Source organism: Nanorana parkeri, unplaced genomic scaffold (genome assembly GCF_000935625.1).
Source record: "Nanorana parkeri isolate BGI_ZX_2015 unplaced genomic scaffold, ASM93562v1 scaffold383, whole genome shotgun sequence".
NCBI classification, from domain to species: Eukaryota; Metazoa; Chordata; class Amphibia; order Anura; family Dicroglossidae; genus Nanorana; species Nanorana parkeri.
In genome coordinates, this window is record NW_017306651.1 from 40,284 (window position 1) to 62,306 (window position 22,023).

Sequence of the window (22,023 nt, forward strand, 5' to 3'; positions counted from 1 at the left end):
CTTGAGTTTGAACCGCCACCATCTTTATTTTACAGTTACAGACAGCTCTTAAAATGCAACAATCTGCTCTTAGCATTCTGGGCTGCTGATATTTGTTAACCCATTGGCGGCTGCGTTTGTTGGATTCCAAAGTCTGTTTTGCCTCTTAGTAGAAGGCACCCTGAGAGGAGCTAGCAGTATGCTTATAGTTTGGTTTCAGTTGGACGAGAGAAGAGAAAACAGCTTGCTCAGCGTCTGACTGTGTTATCGAGCTCTCTGGCTTGTGCTTTAAGATGTATGCCATTCATACGGTACCTGAACAATGGGAAGTGGACTTCTCATGTGCTTTAGAATAACTAAGGAACTGCTGTCTTTATTTTTATATATTTTTAACTGATGTGAAGCATAAAAGAAGATTATATGTGCTGCAGAAATCTATATCACCAAATACAATGGTGGTGGGGAACAGAATGCCTGGGGCCATGGCCATTAATGAGTATAGGGCATCTGTGTGTGAGTATGTGAGGCAATAGCTTATGACATCATATACACATTTTTAAAAACTTTTTTTTGCCTTGTCTGAACTTACTTGTTGGAAAACAATCTGCAGAGCTAATGAAGTGCAGGGGTGCAGAGAAGAATCACAAGCCTCTCTGTTTCTCAAAGCATCTTATTTTCTCTGCAGGCTTGAGCTTGGTGGACTGTAGTGGGTAGTGACAACACAGCTTCGCCCTTCCAGGTTGTAATATTTGTGATAATGGTTTTGCAAATTATATCATTTAAGTGTGCCCTGGGCAGCATGTTCTCTAATTGCAGTCCTGTACAGTGTCCCATACAGCGGGGCTGGACAAATCCCAGGTAGCCAATGCTCCTTAGAAATTACAGTGGCAGCCCAACTTTTCAGGTTTCCTCTAGTTCTTGTCAGCAAAGCTGGCTCCTAACAAATATCCTGCTGGTTCCTGTATTGGACAGACTGGCTCCTAAATTCTACCACTCTGCTTCTATATATATATCTGTATATATATATTTAGCATGTTATGGTTATTTAATTAGTTCCAGGCCCCAACATATTTACAGTCTAAAGTTAAATAGATACAACCACATTCCAGGGCAAGTTATAGGGGATTGCACTTTATCCTATCCAGTTGGTTCTAGAGTGTGAGAAATTTCCCACAAAAAAACATGAAGCCATGAGCATCCTGTTGTATGGTGACTACATTCCCACCTATGCTCCTGTGTTGTCATCCTGTCGCAGACTTTACCTGTAGACTCTAAGTGGCCATTTCAACACAAATTACACGAGGGCTGGACAAATCCTATCAGTAAGGCAGCTAATTCTACTTCTGAGGTTTTCTCTTGTTGTTGTCAAGGAAGCTGGCTCCTAAAAAATCTTGCTGGCTCCTGAATTCCATATTAAATTTTCCACTCCTGCATTACACAAACATGGTCCACTGTTGTCAATATCAGGAAACTGGTCCTAGGAAATACCACTCAGCCATCTCTGTAGTTCATTTAGACAAGAAGTTGCTGCAGGAGATCGACAGTACTGAGATTTAAAAAAAGGTAAAAAAACTAGACAGGGAGATGCAGAGCCTGCAGAGGGCACTGTCACTCTCTACCAGCACCCCCAGCCCTTGGCCTCAGGTGGAAAAAAGGCTGGGGCACCCCTGGAGCAGACTAATGCTATTTAGTCAGGGTTAACATCTACTTATTTGGACATTGAACCCAATGCTGGAAGAGCACAATGGTAATCAATTGGGCTACTATTACAATATTTTAGAACGCTTTTATTATACTCATACATAAAACGTTAGCCTGGTACTCAGCAATGTGCCCGTGCACACGTGTGTGTTCCTTCCATGATTGTGTGGGTTTTCTTGGGGCATTTTCCTCAATCAAAAACTCTACTGATAGGTCAACAAGATTCAACCTAAACTGGTCCTAAAGTGTGTGTCGGCAAACACATGGTGGAGATCTAACACTGGCCATGTATGTAACAATACATTTAGATAAAAGGATCATTTCAATGAAAAAAAATGTTGTATCTTTCAGAAATCAATTATACTACCTGAGTGATGTGATCAATACATGATCTGTTTTGTTTTGTTATGATCAGAGCTGAGAATGAATTCAATTAAATTCGACCAAATTGATGTTGACTTTTGTTGTTTCAAATGATCCTTTTCAGGTTAGACATTTTTTGAGATTATCGATTCATTCTTTATCCTTATATGATCTCTGTAAGGAATTGTAGAATATGTCAGTCAGGGGCGGACTGGGCCGGGGGGCAGGGTGGCAGTTGCCCCCCGGGCCTCTCTGTTGCCTCTAAAAACGGCCCCCGTTGGGCCGGCGCTAACACGCTACTTCAGCGGCCGAGGAGAACAGCATGTTCGGCTGCCTTCCCGAATGCCCGTGTCACTGATCGGGCTCCTCGGCGGCCACGGCAGCTCCCTCCGCCCACTTCTGCTGCTATTGTCTGGGAGGGAGACTGCCCAGCTACCATTGGCAGGCTGTGGAGTGCTGCGCGGGACCATCAGTGCTATATGAAGTGAATATTTGTTAATAGATCCGGTAGATGTTTTACTTAGATTAGGTTTTCTCATATTTTGCCACATATAAGAGCATTCATCTTGTAAAATAAAAGACTATGAGGGGAATTTATCAAAACTGGAGCAGACAAAATCTGGAGCAGCTCTGCATGGCAACCAATCAGCTTCTCTCTTTCATTTTCAAATCTTAAATGAACAAACTGAAGAGAGAAGCTGATTGGTTGCCATGCACAGCTGCTCCATATTTTGTCTGCTTCAGTTTTGATAACACACAGGCTTTGTTATTCAAAGCACAGGCACTATTTCTTCTTTTAATACATTTTCTGTCAAAATGTTTAATAACAAGTCAGAAATGGGCATTTGCTGCAATCTGAATCTGCACTCTTTAGCTGTTAATACAGCTTGAGGAATAGATGTGTGTGCTGTTATTCACTTGTACTCTCAGAGCAGAAACTTCACCGCAGGGTCAGGCTGTAAGGCTACCATGGAGGTTGACCAGTTTCTTCCATGAATATGGTACAAATAACTGACACTCTCTGCCAGATTTGTCATTTAACTTTTTGTTATCTCTTTTATAATCCTGACAGCACATTTGTTAAAAGACAATTTTTTAGTGCATGTTGTCTGCACTAAACCTAGAAAGAAGGCGGGAGAACCTAATACCCTGACAATATGCCTGACATTGCTCTGGAAGGACGAGAATACAAGTAAATAATCAAAGATTAAGTAATCTGTCAGGTTATCATCTCATACATAAAATGACCATTAGTGACTGACTCACTTTAAATGAAAGGTTTGTTATTTTTTTAGGGTTTTTAAATATACATATTGATGTAAATAATCTTATAGATATGTGTTAATATTTGAAATAAATGTGTTTCTATGTACCCTGTTTCCCCAAAAATAAGACCTACCCCGAAAATAAGACCTAGTACTATTTTTGGGAATTGCTAAAATATAAGACCTACCCCAAAAATAAGACCTAGTTGTGACCATTCCCGGGGCCGGTGGTGGCATAAGGGGGAACTTGAAGAGCCGAGGGATAGGCAGGAGAGAATCAGCGGTGCCAACGAAGCCAGTGCTAGAGGAAGTGAGGCGGCACCGGAGGGAGCAGAGCCGCTAAGCCAATGCTTCCTTTATAGCGCCGGCTCCTGTCACAGGCGGAGTGATACCAAATGCACTCCGCCTGTGAGGAATCTATAGTGAAAGTGCGCTTCGCTCATTCTGGCAAGAGATTGGATAGCAAATAGCTCTTGGAAAGGTACGGCACCCATGATTGCCCTGATCACCATATTTTTGTACATGAATAAGTGTGGATTGTTGTACATTAAAAAAAATAAATAAAAATAAGACCTACCACGAAAATAAGACCTGGTGTGTTTTTTGGAGCCCAAAAAAATATAAGACAGTGTCTTATTTTCGGGGAAACACAGTATCTTTTGTAAAAGGGAGGCCATATTTGCTCATTAGAAATGCAAGATGTCTGCATTGCTCTTCTACACAATGGTTGTGCTTTACTGTGTCTTCTCATATGCAAGTCTATGAACCAGTCAACACTGATAATGATATAATAACTCAAAATAGGTGCACACTGGAAATATGCTATAAGAGAACCATATCCCATATTTCCACCTTGCAGTCATTCAGTTGTTTAGGAAATCCCCATAGACCAGTGTGCCTAAAATAGTTGTACAACCATATACATTCTTACCCGATTAGGAAAGGGCACACCACTAACAATTCATTTATATAGAAAATTCTATCTTGAAAAATCTCTTAAATACCTATCTCTGAAATTGTAATTCTAGTTCAGCAGGTCACTTGACCACTTTCCTTCTCTGTGCTCTGCATAACCAGCATTGGAAGGCGGGACTAAGCCACAGAGCATCATATGTTCTGGTAACGTTATTGTAGGTTATCTACTTCCTCCCCATGTAGTGCTTTTTAATGACAATGAGGTGCACTGGAGGAGAATTCAGCCATAGTAAGCTGTGCATTGACTAAGCTTACTTGTGAGAAAACTGGGAGGATGCATACTGCAGTGGCAACTCTGCAGCGGCTGGATGAGCCTGCACATCTTTGCAACCTATTGACTGGCAGGATCAATGGGTAGTTTAACTTAAAGTAAACTACTAAAAAAAAAAACTACTATGGAAAAAAGTAAAGGGCACAGATAGATAGAAAGATTTTTAGGTGTGCTTTACTGATATTTTTAGATTTACAACCACTTTAAACTGTGACTCAGGACCCAAACTGGGTTGTGAGCCAGTTTGTGGTGGGTTGCCATACGATTGTGCACTAAAAGTAGCCTAGTTAATCCAAGTGTAAAATCGCTGGTGAATGATAAAGCTTTGTCTATATTTTAAACCATACACTACCTCGATCTAAGACGTAAGATATAGTTACAGTATTACAGTTACATTTAATTTTATGGGATGAAAACATAATTATTGTTACCATCCATGACACCACCAACCCTCTCAAAAACCTGTGAAATAATTAAACATACGTTTCCAGGAATGGCAAAGAGCATCCACAATGTGGTAGATGGCCATTGTTATCTGTCCCTGCCATAGACATCTATGGGGCAGCTGACAGAATGTATGTTAAGAACAGAATCCCTCTGGCTCCTCATCTATACAGGTGAAGATATCCAGATTGCTAGTAGGAAAGAGATCTTCGTCCTGCACTTTTTCTTTAAGCATGGATTTACTGTACCTAATGCTGTGTCTTACCTCTAAATACATGATAAATTCCCAGGTTGATAGGATTTATATCAGAGATGTGTAGATAGATAGATAGATAGATAGATAGATAGATAGATAGATAGATAGATAGATAGATAGATAGATAGACGGATATACGGAGAGATAGATAGAAAGATAGATAGATAGATAGATAGATAGATAGATAGATAGATAGATAGATAGATAGATAGATAGATAGATAGATAGGCTGGCCAGTACTTTTTTGTCTGAATCTAAAGGGAAATACCATACCAAAGTGCCATCATTAACACTCAGTTCATTGATTCATCATTAGTTGTGGAAAGCTGCTGTCTTGTGTGGGTCCAGCCTACTCTGTTGAGGTGAGAAAGGCATACTATTTTGGGTATATATGTATCATAAATGAAATCTTGGCCATTCGGTTGAGCTGTACCATTGCCATGGAGACTGCTGAAGATCTTCTCTTATACTCTAGCAGCTAATATAAAGCTGTTGAAGAGAGTCACATAGAACCTATAGTTTCTGCTGCACTCTGGTCATCTGTGTGCTCAGGGGGCAGAGTGCAGACACAGCATGGAGCTACAGAAGAAGACACAATCAGAAAAGAAATCAATAGAACTGAACACTTAAGATTGGAAAATTCATTGGGTACAGAGAACGTTACTACCACTTTACACTTACTTTGCTAAAACAAAGTATCAAAGTGGCAGCTGAATACTACCTCTTAGTGGAATGCTTCTGATTAATATATTCTTCACAGAGGGGAGCACAGGGATTGCTTCCGGAAATGTAACCTATTGATAGCATGTGGAAACAACGAAAGGAATTAACAGTACCCTTGCTTTTATGAGAAATCAAAAGTGTAATTACACTAATTGTTCTGTGATTATTGCATTGCAGTTTTGACAAATATAACTATTTTCCTTATTTCAGTCTCAGATAGATTTCTATGTTTGTTTTCTTGCCTGTACAGATCATTATATTGAGTTAGGTGTGTGCCTTGTTTTTTTCCCCTTTTAGAACAACCTTAGATAGTTGTTCCACTCAGTTTTGTTGAATACCACATCATTAACACGGTCTTCCCACCCCTGTATCCCTTCCCTCATACTGAATGGTTTATTACCAGAGGTGGGAACTTTCTGTCTTTTGGCTGGAGTTGCTGGCCAGTCACCATGATCGCTGGAGGTCAATCCCAGCTCTTTGTTGTTTAACAGCAGTGACATGAATGTCGTTCTTAGTTGGAGTGGGAATCATAAAACTCTGTGTATGCTGCTTGAAGACAAGAAAACTGGACCTGAAGGTGGATGAGCTCCATAGTCCTCTTTTCTCCTGTCAGCCATAGGTGCTACACTACTTTGGATTCCACATATTATTCAAGTAGGAACCAGATGTGGTAGGGCTGTATTGTGACTAATTTTCTGAGAGTCTATGACTGTGTAATGGCCTGGTAGCTAGCACATTTTTATCATTAGTTGACTGCCATGGATTAGGACATTTAACTAATTGGTTCTTAGGGGTTACACAGATCCTCCAACATGATCCACTCAATAGGGAACATAAAACTCAGCTCCTGGCCTTTTATTTACTTTACTGATTATACCCTGACAGCTACCATAATAAAATATTTACAAGAGTTCAGTGAGAAAGTAATACGTTCAGGAACAGAATAATTTGTGCATAACAGAGTGGGTCAAGCTATAGGGTTGGAGGTACAGTGTTCTTTACCATTAGCTTCCTTTGGTCTTATACCCACCAAAGGTCAATTTTCAACTGTGCTCCTTAACATGCCTGTATTCTGTTTGTACCCCTTCTGCTTGCAAAGTCTTACAGGACCTTCTTTTTGTAGACTGCTGCGTTATGTGATACACACCACTTAAAGGATTGTCATTATTTATTCGCAAGCATATTTTCACCACTTCCCAGTTGACTACTTGATGACAACCCACCCCCCCTTCCCCTTAGGAAGAATCCTAGGCTTGGGGTTTACATTTCCCCGGGTATACCTATCACTAAAGGATCTATTTACTAAAAAATACCTGGGACACTGTATCAGCATCTGTGCAAAAGTTGTGAATAATACACTTGAGGATAGATTTAAAGGAGAACTATGGGGTCAGTGTTTTTCCCCATAGTTCTCCTTAGGGTAACGGGAGGACACAAACTAGCGTCCTCCCGTTACCCTAAGCTCAGTATACCGCGAGCAACAGCTCGCGGTATACTGAGACGCCGCAGCCGGAGCGGATCACGACTTAGCTGACGGGATCCTCCCAGCTGCGTGAGTGACAGCTGGCTCTGGCTATCTAGAGGCAAAGCCAGCTGTACCCGCCCCCTCCCCCGTCCGTTCCGCCAGTCAGCGCTGGCAGATCGAAGCGCGGAGAGGGGAATCCAGCCCCTCCGCCTGTCACGGCAGAGAGCCGTGACAGGATCGAGAGGCGAGTGAACCCGGTATGTGTTCGCTCACCTCCCGATCTACTGAGCCGACCTGTGACAGTCTCATTGTCACAGGTCGGCTAGAACTATGAGGTGAGTGGAAAGCACTCACCTCATAGTTCTCCTTTGATGTGTGAAATCTTATTTTCTACTATTTTAGTTTTTTAGAGCAGTTTTGTAGAGCAAATGTAAAATCCCCTAATAATCCCAGAACATTCAAGAAAATAGCCTAAAACAATAACCTGAGAACATTTGTCTAGAGAAGAACAGCCTAAAACAATAACCTAAGAATATTCAACCAGAAGAAAAAAAAGTATATAACAATAGCCTGAGAATATTCAACCAGAAGAGAAACTACCTTTAGAACCCATTTTCCCCATTTGCACAACAACCACAGCTATATATATTTTGCAAAAACAAATTTGTAAAACTAATGATCAAATTGTGGCTAATTTACACAAAATGAATGTACATGCACTTTACGTGAAACGAATAGTTATGCAAATGTTTTATAAAAAGAGCCCTAAAGCGACACTTCATTTTTTATTTCAGATTTAAACATCTTTTCATTGGTAGAGGGAGCATGTTCTAAGGTGTCAGGGCAGATGCATTAAGGCAGTCCCTAGTTCTCTCAGTTATCAAATTACTTCCAGAGACCAAGGAAAATTAGGCTTTATTTATTAATTTGGATAATGCCTTTTTCATAAATTTTAAAGCTCTTCTGCATTTGTTTTGCTATAACAAAGTTTCCCCTGAGGACAAAACACCCAAAATGTAAGACAAGAAGTTTACTTGTACATCCTCCCAGGACACACTAATGCACTTGTTTACAAAAATGATATGCCACCTGTTCTGACATATCAATGCCTAATGATGAATGCAAGGGCCCATTTTCTGTTTCCTTCAGTATAAGGTACAGTAGGAATAGCCATTGGACACAGCACTTTTTGATATTACTCTTAAGGCCATCTATAGATATTCACCTATTCTACAATAAAAGTATTTGATATATATTCTACATTTACTTGAATGTGTTTATATACATATACAGATATACAGTATATATATATATATATATATATACTGTAGATAGATCTATATATATATATTTATACACATATCTTTACTGTTTTCAGAAGTCCAATGTTCCTCATCCCAATTACTTTTGCTGGCTGACCTTTTAGAATCGAGGATGGCTATGGATAAGCACACTAACTGGGGCCATGACATTCATGAGCGCAGTAAACACCATATGAACACCTCTGCTGTTAGCTTTCAGTAGTGAATGATGATTTTGCCAGCCCCTGCAAAGATGCAGTTTCTAAGACAAATCAACCAAGCTCCATATGTAGACACCTTCTTTCATGTTCCTACATTAGATGCTTCCTACAGATGAATAGTGTGTGTGGAGGTCTGCAGAAACAATAGTGTTACCAGTGATGGAGCCAGGTTCTAGGGCAATGTCGATGTTATACATTTTTGTTCTATCGTTTTGATCTATGTAGATGGCATATTTGTGAACTATGCTACTCTGAAGGAGATGGCTTAAAAAAATCAATCACAATTGGGATTATACAATGTCTGGCCTTTAAAGTGTATCTCTAGGCAAAATGTTTTTGATAGAAGGTTAAGACCTTCTGTCAAGTTTTTATTGCTCTTTGAGTCCCCATTGGGTAGACTTACCCATCTATTTCTACTGGTGACCATCCTCACCAAAACATAATGAGGGGAAATAAGGTTTGTTAGAGCTGTCCCCAGAACAAGAGGTGAGCTGAAACCTTTAAATGTGGGCACTTGGGGCAACTGTCTAAGTGGGGAATACCCCACACTTTCGGAGATTTCAACTAACTTCCTGTTGTGTCTCTGGACCAAGAAGTAAAGGGAAATTCCCCCAATGATACACAGACAGAAAAGAGAAACCTGTCAGAGGTTTTACTCTTCCCTACCTTCCCCTTCCCTATCAAAAACGAAAAAAAGTATTGGCTATACTTACGCTTTAATGAATTATAATTGTGCTGTCATGCTTAGGAAAGATTTCTCATAAACCCCACTTAGGTTAGCTTACTTTATCTAAACCTGAAACTTTAGTTGGAGATTTGGGAGGGCCACAGGTCACCTGAAGTCTGACAATTAACTGCCTGACACATGCCACACTGCCAAGCAGTGGAGAGGTCAGGCAGTTGACATCCAAAAATATACCAGACTGTGGGTGACCTTGGACCTCAGACTACCTCTGCAGTGGCACCTCCTATACTACTATCCTGCTTGGTCCCTTTTGTGTTCATTATAGACTTTTCTCTTTTTTAGACAAAAAAAGTATCTTGTCAGAAAACAGCTGTAACACCTGATCTTCTTACGGTGCTTTATTGAGTCTGATAATTGTCTGATTATTGTGCACCTTCCAGTGGTCCTGGGGTATGTGTTCCTTGATTATAATGGACCTGACATTACCATGCTTTTCAAACCAGGTCATGCTCACATAGTTACAGCAGTATCATTAAGGAAGCTTCATTAAGTTATTGTTTGCAAAGTCAAAATCTTAAAACTTTTTAAGTTTTAAATAGTGTCTAGATGGGTTGGTACCTCTGTCAGGTATGTATTTAATCTGTGCCCCCTTTTGGGAAACCTCTAACTTGTCTTGTCTTTTTGAATGGTGAGAGACAGAACAGGAGATGATGAGTAATCCTCCCAATGTGGACATATGTTTAGAACTGCTTTCAGGATTTTATTGCTGTCCCCATGTGGAAAATTTCCTGTCAGTTCTTGTCCAGGTGACTGTTGTCAAGCAGAACAGGAAGGGAGGAAAAATCTCCTCTATAGGGACCCAGAAAACATTTCAAATCTGTCAGAAGAATCTCTTCAGTGTGGACGCAGACAGCGTTTGAAACCTGATAGGTGTTCTATCTGTTCCCTGCTCTATCAAGGACTAAAATTAAAGTTGAGTCTCGGCCACTTAAAAACAATCACAGATCTCAATTCATATGAGGAATTAAAATGACAAAAACCTAAACTAATAATAAAAGAACATATTCTGTGTATCTGAACAAAATGTAGGAGACAAAGGACATCTATGGCTTTGTTTTCATTATCACAGGTGGGATGGTTAATTTTCAGTTTAATATTTGCGATCTAAAAGATTGAAAAGAAAGAAATCTTACCGTTTGGTGTATATAACAATCCATTGCAGTTGTTATGCTGCTCAGTATAATTCCAAAACATATACGCATTACAGCCGCTTTGAGGTGTGACACCACTTTTGTGACTACAGTAAATCAGAACTGTAGGGCAATACAACTCTTCTAAGTAAGTAAGCCCATGAAAAGAAAAAGGGGGCACATGTTTTAACCTTAATTCACATCTGAGCGTTTTGTAGCTTGAAGCTCAAAGTCCCAAAATGGTCAACTAAACCAAAATCCCATGCTTTTAAATGGCACTTGCTTATATATGAGTGCCCAGGCGCCTGTAGCTCAATGCCTGAAGCACAAAAAGTACATGGGCTACTTTTGAAGCAGAATTTGATGTTTTTGGCCCCCAAGACTTCAATAGAAGCACCTGAAAAACGGCGGATAACATCTGAAAATGAGCATTGTCAAGACTAAACAACCATTCCTCCTCTTAGTACCTAGCTTTTCATTGGTTTAAACAAAAAACACTGAAGCTTGAATACTTCTGGAAAAACATTCAAAAATGCACAAAACAAATCACACAATTACCAGTAAACATTTACTTTCAGGTGTGAATGCAACCTTATGGCCCCGCTCCCTCATGGGATCCTGGCAGTGGCATGTTACTATTCTTCCCCATCTGATGCACCTGTGCTTTGTGAGGGTGCTTGTGGCAGGTCGGATGACTTTTTGGAACCTTCTGGAAGAATCTTGGAACCCTATATAAGGGAGACATGAGTAGCTGCAGGTGGTAGCCTTCAGGAGAACACCAACCTGTGAGTTTGCTGCCTTTTCCTTTTGTCCCGGCCTTATAATGTGGTGTGCCACCTTGCCTTAAACTTAAACTATTTGTAGTTTAAGTTATTCTGGAAACGGCTTCAGTTATGGTGGCTGGACTGGTTTAAAATTGTTTAAGTGGCTTATAAAGTTTAATGATATTTGAATAAAGTTTATAATTTATTTATAACCAATAATAAAGGGCCATGGCCAATTTTACTGCCAATATATGGTCTGTTGGTGTTTTTATTTATAGAATGGAATGTTTACTACCGAGTACAGTCTATGGTCCCATTACCTGTCTACTTCAGTTATGGGCTATTATACAATCCATTTTACAAAGAGAAATGTTTACATCTTGCTTATTTCCATGGTGGTAGCCTAAAGCTGTCTACAACTGACAATGGAATATGTGTGCACACACAGGATTCCTGTTTATCTGGCATCTCCATGGCAGCAGGGAACATTTCATATTAGGTACAGGGAATACATCAATCAATCAGTCTGTGCAGGTATAAAGGGGCTAGATGGGTAATAATCTGACAGAAGGAGGAAATCATTTTATTCTTGAGTTTGTATGATGGTTTTTAAAAAGAATTGTATCCTATGCATACAGGTATGTATCTAAAAGTGAGACTGGAATGTTCTGAGGAGTATAATAAACTAATGTTAAATTACTTTTGTATATTAGATATCGGATACAGATATATTAGGTAAAGCATGAACATGTAGTCCACAAAGAGAAATGCACTCGTACACTTTAAAGGTTGCCTGAGCTGAAAGATAAATGGCAGGCTGCCACTGATAATGCTAGTTGACTGAGTACACCTGGCTTCAGTACTTTAAGCCAATGACATAGAACAAGCATGTAGCAAACAGAGTCAGGGAGAAGCCATAACTGCTAACCTGCATGCTTGTTCCCGGTCAGTGACTTAAAAGGCATTCAAAATATTGGATTAGCATGTAAGGCAGATAACTAGCATATTCGATCAGATAGATCAGCAATGGCAGTCTTTAAAAGGTCCACCCACCCAAAAGTGACAATTTAGTTGAGGTAGATGTTAGCAGATTGAATAGATCACCAAATGTACTGTGTATGTTTATCTGGGTATCTGGTGATGAGAGCTCTGCTCCTGAGTATGACCACCCACATGCAGAAGAGTCACTCTCTCTACCTGTTCGACTTTCCATTTTTTTACTTTAGGAGGAGAGAGACTCACCAGGTTGTATTGAAAATATTATTTCAAGCAGAGCTGTGCTGCTATGGGTCCCCAGGGCTGTTAGTGCACCCTCCTCCATCAATGTCAGGTCCACACTCCCCCTTGTCACTGTATCCCTGCCACTGCCATCTTCTTCTGGTCTTTTTCCTGGTTCAGAATCTTCTGTCTTCAGCCAGTCTTCTCCATTGGTTGGTCACAGATGACTTAAACGCAGAAGTTACATCATTCAGACACCTGATTCTTACTCATGGCATTGTACACTGGACTGTGCATGCACCATGCACAATTATTAAAGGACAACTATGAGGTGAGTGCTTTTCACTCACCTCATAGTTCTAGCCGACCTGTGACAATGGGACTGTCACAGGTCGGCTCAGTAGTTAGAGAAGTGAGCGAACACATACCGGCGTTCGCTCACCTCTTGATTCTGTCACAGCTCTCTGCCGTGACAGGGGAGGGGCTGGATTCCCCCCTCCCCGCTCCGATCTGCCAGTGCTGACTGGCAGATCGGAGGGGGCGGGTACAGCTGGCTCTGCCTCTAGATAGGCAGAGCCAGCTGTCACTCACACAGCTGGGCGGATCCAGACATAATTGTCGGGATCCGCTTCAGCTGCGGCGTCTCAGTATACCGCGAGCTGTAGCTTGCGGTGTACTGTGGCGTCTCAGTATATACTGAGCTTAGGGTGACGGGAGGATGCTAGTTTGTGTCCTCCCGTTACCCTAAGGAGAACTATGGGGAAAAGCCTTAACCCTATAGTTCTCCTTTAAAATATAATAGCAGAAAAGACACATAGGGGTTGATTTGCTAAAGCTAAATAGGCTGTTCAGTTTTCAAAGGAATTTGCACTTTGCAGGGAAAGTTTCCCCTTAGCTAAGTGAATGGGGTGAAATGTCATTTTGCATAGAATACACAATCATGTGCAGGGAAAATACATTAACAGTTATTTTGCTTGCACATGATTGGATGATGGAAGTCAGCAGAGCTTTATCTCATTCACTTAGCTAAGGAAAAACTTTATTTGCAATGTGAAAATTCTCTTGCAAAGTAAGTAGCCTATTTGCCTTTAGTAAATCAACTCCATAGAGTCTCTTCTTCAATAAAACAATACCTGCTAACACTTTTTTTTCTTTAATTTGACTTTAGTTTCGCTTTAAGTATTTAAAGTGACACTAAACTTAGGAGTTAAATCTTAAAATTGCATTCAAGTACCTTAACTATTAAGACAAATGTGTCTTATTTGTGTATCACTTGGCTGTACATCCTCAAATCATCTCTGAATTGGTGCTGACACTGTGCTTCCTTCTGTAGGGTGGCTACTTTTGTTCCCCATGGTTCCTGTGTGCGTTGTAAAGTAGCCAGCGCTCCAAGCTCTTTCCCGTGATGGACTACAGTCTCGATCATCAGGGGAGTGAGCTTGATGAAGTGATACAGTTTTGTTAATAGTTAAGGTACTTGAGTGTATTTTTAAGATTTAACTCCTGACTTTAGTGTCACTTTAAGAAAATGTTCAGTCAGGTCCACACCGTTAGTTCTAGTATTTGTTTATTGAGCAAAATATATCTGTTTTGTACCTTAAAGCTTACACTCTTTGACAGTTTCCCAGCCTGGAGTTCTCTGTAACTTTATATGAGATACATTGCTTTTCTGCCCAGCAAGATGTCAAAGAAATCATTTGATGCTTTCAGAGTACTAATGTGCCTTCATCAGGCCGATTAGCAGGACCTGGGTCATCTCCCAGAAGAAGGAGCCTTAGTGGTCTGAAACTATTTCCCATGTAGTTAAATATTAAACAAATCACCATTAGAAACCTTTCCCAAAGCCTTTGACTTCGGCCGTACGGAAGAACAAATATGTTATAACCTTGTAGTGGTGTCTATTGACTCATCATTCCAGCACAAGGATGCATTTGGAATAATAGAATATTGACAGTAGACAAAGATTTTTAGAGCACAGACAATCAAGATTATTCTCTATGGCGTGGAATAAAATGCAAGTGGCTGTCATATAAAGGAACCAATCAGAATGAATCTATCACTGGCCAGACTGCAGTAAGGAGAAAACATGTTGGTTTCAGCAATTTACACTTCAGCTAAGACCTGTGGAAGGTGTAATAATCCATAGAACGGATGTCATCTTTAGATTTCCCAATTTAGTCAAATTCAGTTATGTCTGTACAGCCTGAGTATGTGAGCCTACAAATATTCTTTTGTATCCATATATTTTCCTTATTTATGCTTGATTAAAATATTTTTTTTTATTTAAAAGGCAGTTTTTTGTTATCTAAGATATGTTCTAATTTGTCTACTTTGGAGTTTCCTTACTTCACCTGCTATTTGTACCAGGATGGATACTGTAGGTGTTAGATAACACATTAAACATCAGTTGAGAGTTCACATGTGTCAGGAAACAGGTTTGGAGACTCAACAAAGAAGTAACACAAGTAACAAGAAAACACAGTGACAACAGTTACATCACATTGGAGGGAAACACCAACCCAACCAAGATCATACCTGGAGAAGGCAACTTGTATGGACTGCTAAATAATAACCAAAGAATGAAGAACAGCCATTTCTCAGCAGCTAAGTAATTTAAAAACTGCAGAAATTTGAATTCTTGAGTGGCTGTCAGGATAAAATGTATGGTGTGAGCTCATTCTAGGGACCATGTTTCTTCTACAGTATAATTCACACTTGCAAACCATTTTTTTTTTGCTAAAGGTACACTGCAGCCTAGATTATATGTTGCATTATGACTTGAGCTTAAATTAAACTCATTACATCAAACTTTCTAAACCACCAGCCTATAAACCAGGTGATTCAACTTTGTTCCATATATCTTAGAAATCCTAAATGTACATCCCCTACTATTTCCTCACTTTTAGTTCATGATGCCAACCATCAAACTGAGTGACCAATAGTGAGCTGTGAGAGGCAGCAGTCTACAGCTTGATTTTCAGAGTTGAAATTTATATAACTGAACATCCCATAGGTTGGGGCTCCCAAGCTCAAAAGGATTTCTACAGCTATGTGCAGGCACCTATACACCTAATTTAAGTCCATTAAGTAGTTTAGGAAGTTTACTATAACAATTTGTCTGTCCGAAAACGTTAGTTAGCAAAGTCATTGGCCAATAAAAGCAAATTATCTTTTCAATGGGCAGGTATTATATTCTAAACTAAAAAGCAAGAACAAAAAGTAAACTTAAGCCATAACTGCGTGCCACTTACGCGGTTATTCACAAAAAGGTGAAGAGTTTGGAGAAGGCAAGAGAAGTGAACAATCTAGGCGATTTTTCCAAGGTGATTTGGAAAAATCATCCAACTCAGCTCACTTTCCAGTTCAGCTATGTTGTCCTAGATTGTTCACTTCCCCTGCCTTCTCCAAACTCTTCACCCTTTTGTGAATACACCTTAGTTTTCTGAAGTACAGTGTATCATAAACAATCACTATGGGTTTTTTTTTCTTTTTTATTCTGAAAATGACTGCTGATCTCTTCCAGCCGCTTCCTGTCTACATGTACCGTTTCCAACATCAGCTGCAAATCATTGCTGTGGTCCGGTTTCCTAATAATGACAATTGTGGACCCTTCTGTGCAAAGTGTATTGGCATGGCCCCTTGTAGTCTCCTCTAGGGGCACCTGTAAAAGGGTGACAACACAGGAACATAATTAAGAGACCGTTGTCACCCTCTAATAGGAGGTGCCTTAGCAAGGATCGTCATGGCAGAGACACCAGATATTCTCTTAATAGAAGGTGCAGATTTAAAAAGATAAAAAAAATTGCCTGCCAGATTGCATTACAGTGTTCAAGCTTATATGAGATTTTAGTGATTGGATTTGGATCTACTTAAAGCAGTTGAAATAACAGGCAATTATCGAGCCAATGATCCAACAGTAGATGGCCAATATCATCCACTATGCACTGTATGTCTTTTGATCCAACTATATAGGATCTTTACTAGCCAAATATGGTTGTTCTAGACCTTATTTGTTGAACATTTTCCATGTATGGAGAGAAAACACATTTGCTGCTGTAAAGGCACTGGCTGGCAGGGTTGTGGACAGTGTACATTGTGTCACCTTGGTTTCTCACCTACACACGGTAAGGGACTCTAGAAATGGTGTCTGTTATGGAGAAAGCAAACCTTTTGCTTTTTTAGATCTTAATAAGCCCTGTTCTGTGCCCTGGAGTCCCGAGGCTTTTTAGAGCTTTGGGTGGGATAAAGCCACCACCCCTACATCCACTACTTACCTGTTAGCTAGACCTCATTAATTAGTCTTAGCTATCCACAGACCTTTTTATATCTGTAAGCTGACTGGTGCTCAACGCTCTCTCTCTTGCTCTCTCTGCTGTGGCAGCCTGCTGCTGGTGAAAAGTCTGACTGCTGACAGAACACTAAAATGGTACCAGAGCTGTTTGTGTTTGGGGAACCCATTAGGGGGCACCATGTTAGTCAGAAACTAACCTGAGTTTAGCTAGTGGCTCCGATGGGCAGGTGTTTTTTAAAAAAATATTTATTTATTGAATTTTCAAATTTTTTTTTTTAAATATTTATTTATTGAATTTTCAAATTGTGGTGTTTTGTTTGTGTTTTGCTATGGACTGGCTGTGCAGAACCCTCCTACATTGAACTTTGTTCTTTACTACCTTGTTAACTACAGTGCATGACAAACCTGTTTGGACTGTTGCTGGGTGTCCCTGTCTCATGCATGGCTTACCGCTGCCACTACATTAACCACTGGGATATTGAACTGACTGAACATTCAGGTGCATGAAAAACTCATATGTGCAGGATATGGTCATTTGGAAGGCATTCCTGCTGCCCTCTGCATCGTCAGTAAGTGTGGTGCAGCATGTGTGTAAGTGTAAATCTAGGACTATAACTACACTTATGACTGTCCTTTAATGATCTACAAGTGGCCTGCGGTTTAGGTATTTCTTAGATGTGAAGAACAATTAGTATTATTTGAATGGTAATGATGAACAGCTAGTACTTAATGAGTCTATTAAGCACATCAAAGGCATAAGGCTAAGTGTGGGTATAGTGACAACAGGGAAAAAAATGCCACACAATGGACCTCCTGAGGGTGGTAAGCCAGCCCAGGGAGCAATTTATTGTTCTATTCATGAAATCAATCTAGGAAATGCAGATGTGAAATAATTGTTCACAGTTATGTCTAACCGATGAACTAAGGCCGCTATGAAAATTAGGCAATTGTCAAAGTTTACTCAGATTGAAGTTATTGTACTGTCTGGGATATCAGAAATTGATGATTTAGATCTTTCAGCAAAAAATTGTTCACCTTTTCCATGTTGTGGTGTCAGACAGCCTTATTATATGTTGATGGGTTCCCAACTGTGCCGTAATTATATTATTCAATTAAGTGGTTCCCAGCAGACCCCAGTGCGGTGAATGTGATATCTAATACAACACATCTGAATGATATCGAAAGGATATCAAAAATGATCATTCTCCCTCTAAATTTTTCTTTTTTTGCAAAAAAAATAATGATATATCTAAAACTGTCCATATAACTTAGATGGTGGGTTGACATATTGACAACCACCATGTAATGTTGTTGTCTACACAGCAGTGCTACTTCTAAGCTCCTTCAGCTTTCATTGGCCCATGAGTGATTTGAAGTGTGATTCCAGAAGGGTTCCAACGCTCGACACTCCATTTCATGGTGCTCTGTTGTACCTGTTCATTAAGCAATGTGTTATCAATGCTCAAAAAAAAAACAGGAGCTTCTCTCGTGCATGATCCTGCATGTTTGGTTCCAATAGACGTCAATGGGAGTGCCTGACAAATGCTTGAACAACGCACATTTATGAATAGTGTATAACCGTCTCCTCTTCCTAGTTACTAGTTTTCCATTGGTTAAAACACAATTTCTCAAGCCTAAAAACAAATTTGCAGAAAAACCTTGCAAAAACAGCCAAATATGTCAACAGTCAAGTCACATGGGGGCTTATATGACCAAGAGCCTTGGCTAAGATCTCAGCCTTCTGCTGTAAGGAACACTGTGGGTGTTTCATATTGTTAGATATAGCAGACAGGCTATTGCTTATAATCAGATAGGTATTGTCTGGATGACTTGTAGGGAGATAAAAGGATCAGCAAGGCACAGTCAGAGAGTAGAGCCTGCATATGTAATACACAAATAGAGTCACCCCATGTGCATATATATAATTACAAACTATACAAAGAAGGGTTTTTAGTCAGATATATACGTATATAACATAATATTGATTCAGTTAGGCATTTATTAGAAAACATTACATATGTTTGTTACTGTACACACAACTGCCATTTATACCTGAATCTTTCTTGATATTATCACCTGTATATGGTCCTGCATAGCAGTACTCAGACTGAGAGGCAAAGTGGCAGCACAGAGGGCTCTATTACTTTGCACAGTGCTGTTTGTGCATGTGCTGTCAGGAGCGAGGGGCAGGGGGATGACTTTATCAGTGTGCTGCTGTTCCCTAATTGTCTAGTAACAGACTGGAGTGGACCAGGATGTATTGCTTAGCTGTAGGGGTGTTTGCAGAGAGAAAGGACTTGGATCTGACTATGCTGTCTGGCGGGGGTGCCTGGATCACAAGACTGACTGAATAGAATTCCAAATACTTTGCCAGGTAAAACAGGTCAGCTTTGGAGATCCAACACACATTGAAAAGATTACTTTTGGGATATTAAACATTAAGATGGCCATGGTTCCTTTTCTAAACTGACCATGTTGCCTTGGTGATAAAAGAGACTGTAAAAGAAGGTCAGTATTTACCTGTATAGCTGGTGGCAGTCAAATCTGCCTTTTCTTCTAGAGCTACTGGCGCCTGCAGCTATTTGACACTTCCTGGTGTACCAGATAGCATATCCCCACCTGTGGTTCTTCCCACTAGCCTCTATTGTGTTCTATTGACTTAGTGGACGGTAAGGAATGCATTATCCAACACATCAATGAGTGCCGTATACCAGCGGTGCTGGTATCTCTTCAAAGATTTGACTCGCCACCTGCTGGACAGTGCACCCCTAGTTGTTTTTAGTGATTCTCATGACAAATGCTGTGATATCACTTTATATTATTGCCAGAAAAAAAGAAATTGGTTCATGATTTTTATCAAACCTGCAGAACAATGGCTTGGTAACAATGCTGCAAAGTAAACAGTCCGTCTACTGTGGACCTTGAGCATTTTATAAATACAATACATGTAGACACATTGTAAATGGGTTTTGTGACAGAAGATTACCCTTGCTGTGTGGTTGAATATAACTTTTTTTTAGGTTTGTTGTCTCAATATGCTTTTAGGTCACTGAAAGAAAAATAAATCTATGGCAAATGATCATGTATAATTATAAACCACTGGTCATCTATCTATTTATCTATCTATCTATCTATCTATCTATCTATCTATCTATCTATCTATCTAATTATATATTTATCTATCTATTATCTATATGTTTATCTATTTGTTTTCTCTTGAGCACTTGGTTTCCAACTAGATGCTCAATATGGACCTTAACATTTGTCCTGACTCTGAGCTAAAGTGTATGTACAGCCACACTACAGCACCTCCAATGCATCCTGTGGACTATGGAACACTCCTCTCTTATAGAGATGTGTTCTGACAAACTTTTGGTCCAAGAGTGACAATACTGCTCCTCCATGGATACAGTACAGTGAATGAGTGTTTTTACCATGGGACAAAAAAAAGTGTTACTGGCAGGGTCACCAGGTGGAAATGAAGGGGAAACAGCTGAAAAAATTCAATTCAACCATCACATCTAATTACTGGAAAGCCAAAATATTAATAGTTTTCATTTTTTCCAGTTGGGTAAAATGCCTTGGAGTCAATAGGGAAAGTAAAAGTAAGGTGGTTTTGGTGGTCTTTAAGGCTGCAATGGGCAAGCATACAGTCAAGAATTGTTGACCTAAAAGCCAACCCTGCTCTATACTATTTATTTTATTTTGGATAGAGCCTTTCAGGTTTTTTCAATACTGTCTGTGTCCACATTGGGGAGATTCCACTTAGCTCCTGTCAGGTCATGAAGTAAATGGTTGGATCTCCAGCAACAATGTATCCATTGCTTGACTGTATCTTCCTGTCCCTGAGACAACGGTATCTCCCATTTTATCTACAGGTGTCACTGGGAAATAAAGTGAGGAAAAGTTGCCTCAGTAAATGGAAAACCTAAGATGAACATTTTACACTTCCACATTCTGTGGATATACCTGCAAAAGAACAGAGTGAATGCTTACTTTTCCTGCTGTCTAAGCCACCAGAAGCCAATTTGTTCTGCTTCCTTCCCAGGAGAATAAGTCTGCTGGGAAATCAACACTTTTGGTAGTGTCAATCACTATGGTTTCCCACAGCGCTCAATGGTTTCTTCTGCTGACCTCCTCTTCACTACTGTGTCCTGCAATGATGTGATGGTTGAAGGCAGGGACAATTGAGCATTGTGAAGGACGCAATGAAGTGGAATTCTGGAAGTGCAGGCAAAGGTAGGTGTTACCTACCTTTTCCTGCACTGCCAGGGAAGAGTACTTACCTTTTCCTGCACTGCCAGGGAAGAGTACTTACCTTTTCCTGCACTGCCAGGGAAGAGTACTTACCTTTTCCTGCACTGCCAGAATGCCACTCCATTTGTGTAAAATCCTCCACTTGGAAATTGACACTTAGAGGAGTGTTGATCTCCTGTGTACCCCACAACTTTGAAAGTTTTTTTTGTTTTTTTTTAACTGGGTTGTTTTGTCTCTAGCTTAGTCACTTTTACTCTAGCTGACTCACTATAATGCCAGAAGGTTTTCAGGATAGCCAGGTAACAAACATTTCCTAAAGGAGGCCAGTTTTGACTGCAGGTGTATACCTCTCAGTACAGAACTTCTTTAAAGTTTGTAGTAAGCGGTTGTTCACTCCAATGCCTCTTCTAGTAATCTCCTACAATTGTATTTCTATATAATGTTGAAGGACTCATAAATGGTAAATGCCAGAAGCTGAAGACCTACGTCCACAGAATAAACCAAGTCTGTAACGCCTGCCTTCAATACTTATACAGCTTTATTGTAAGCCTGAGAAAGCCTTACAGAGTAAATGGATGTCAGCATTCACCAAGTCTTGAACCTAGCAATCAGCTTTCATTATAGCGCGAAGGAAAGTGAACGCTTTGTGCTAGG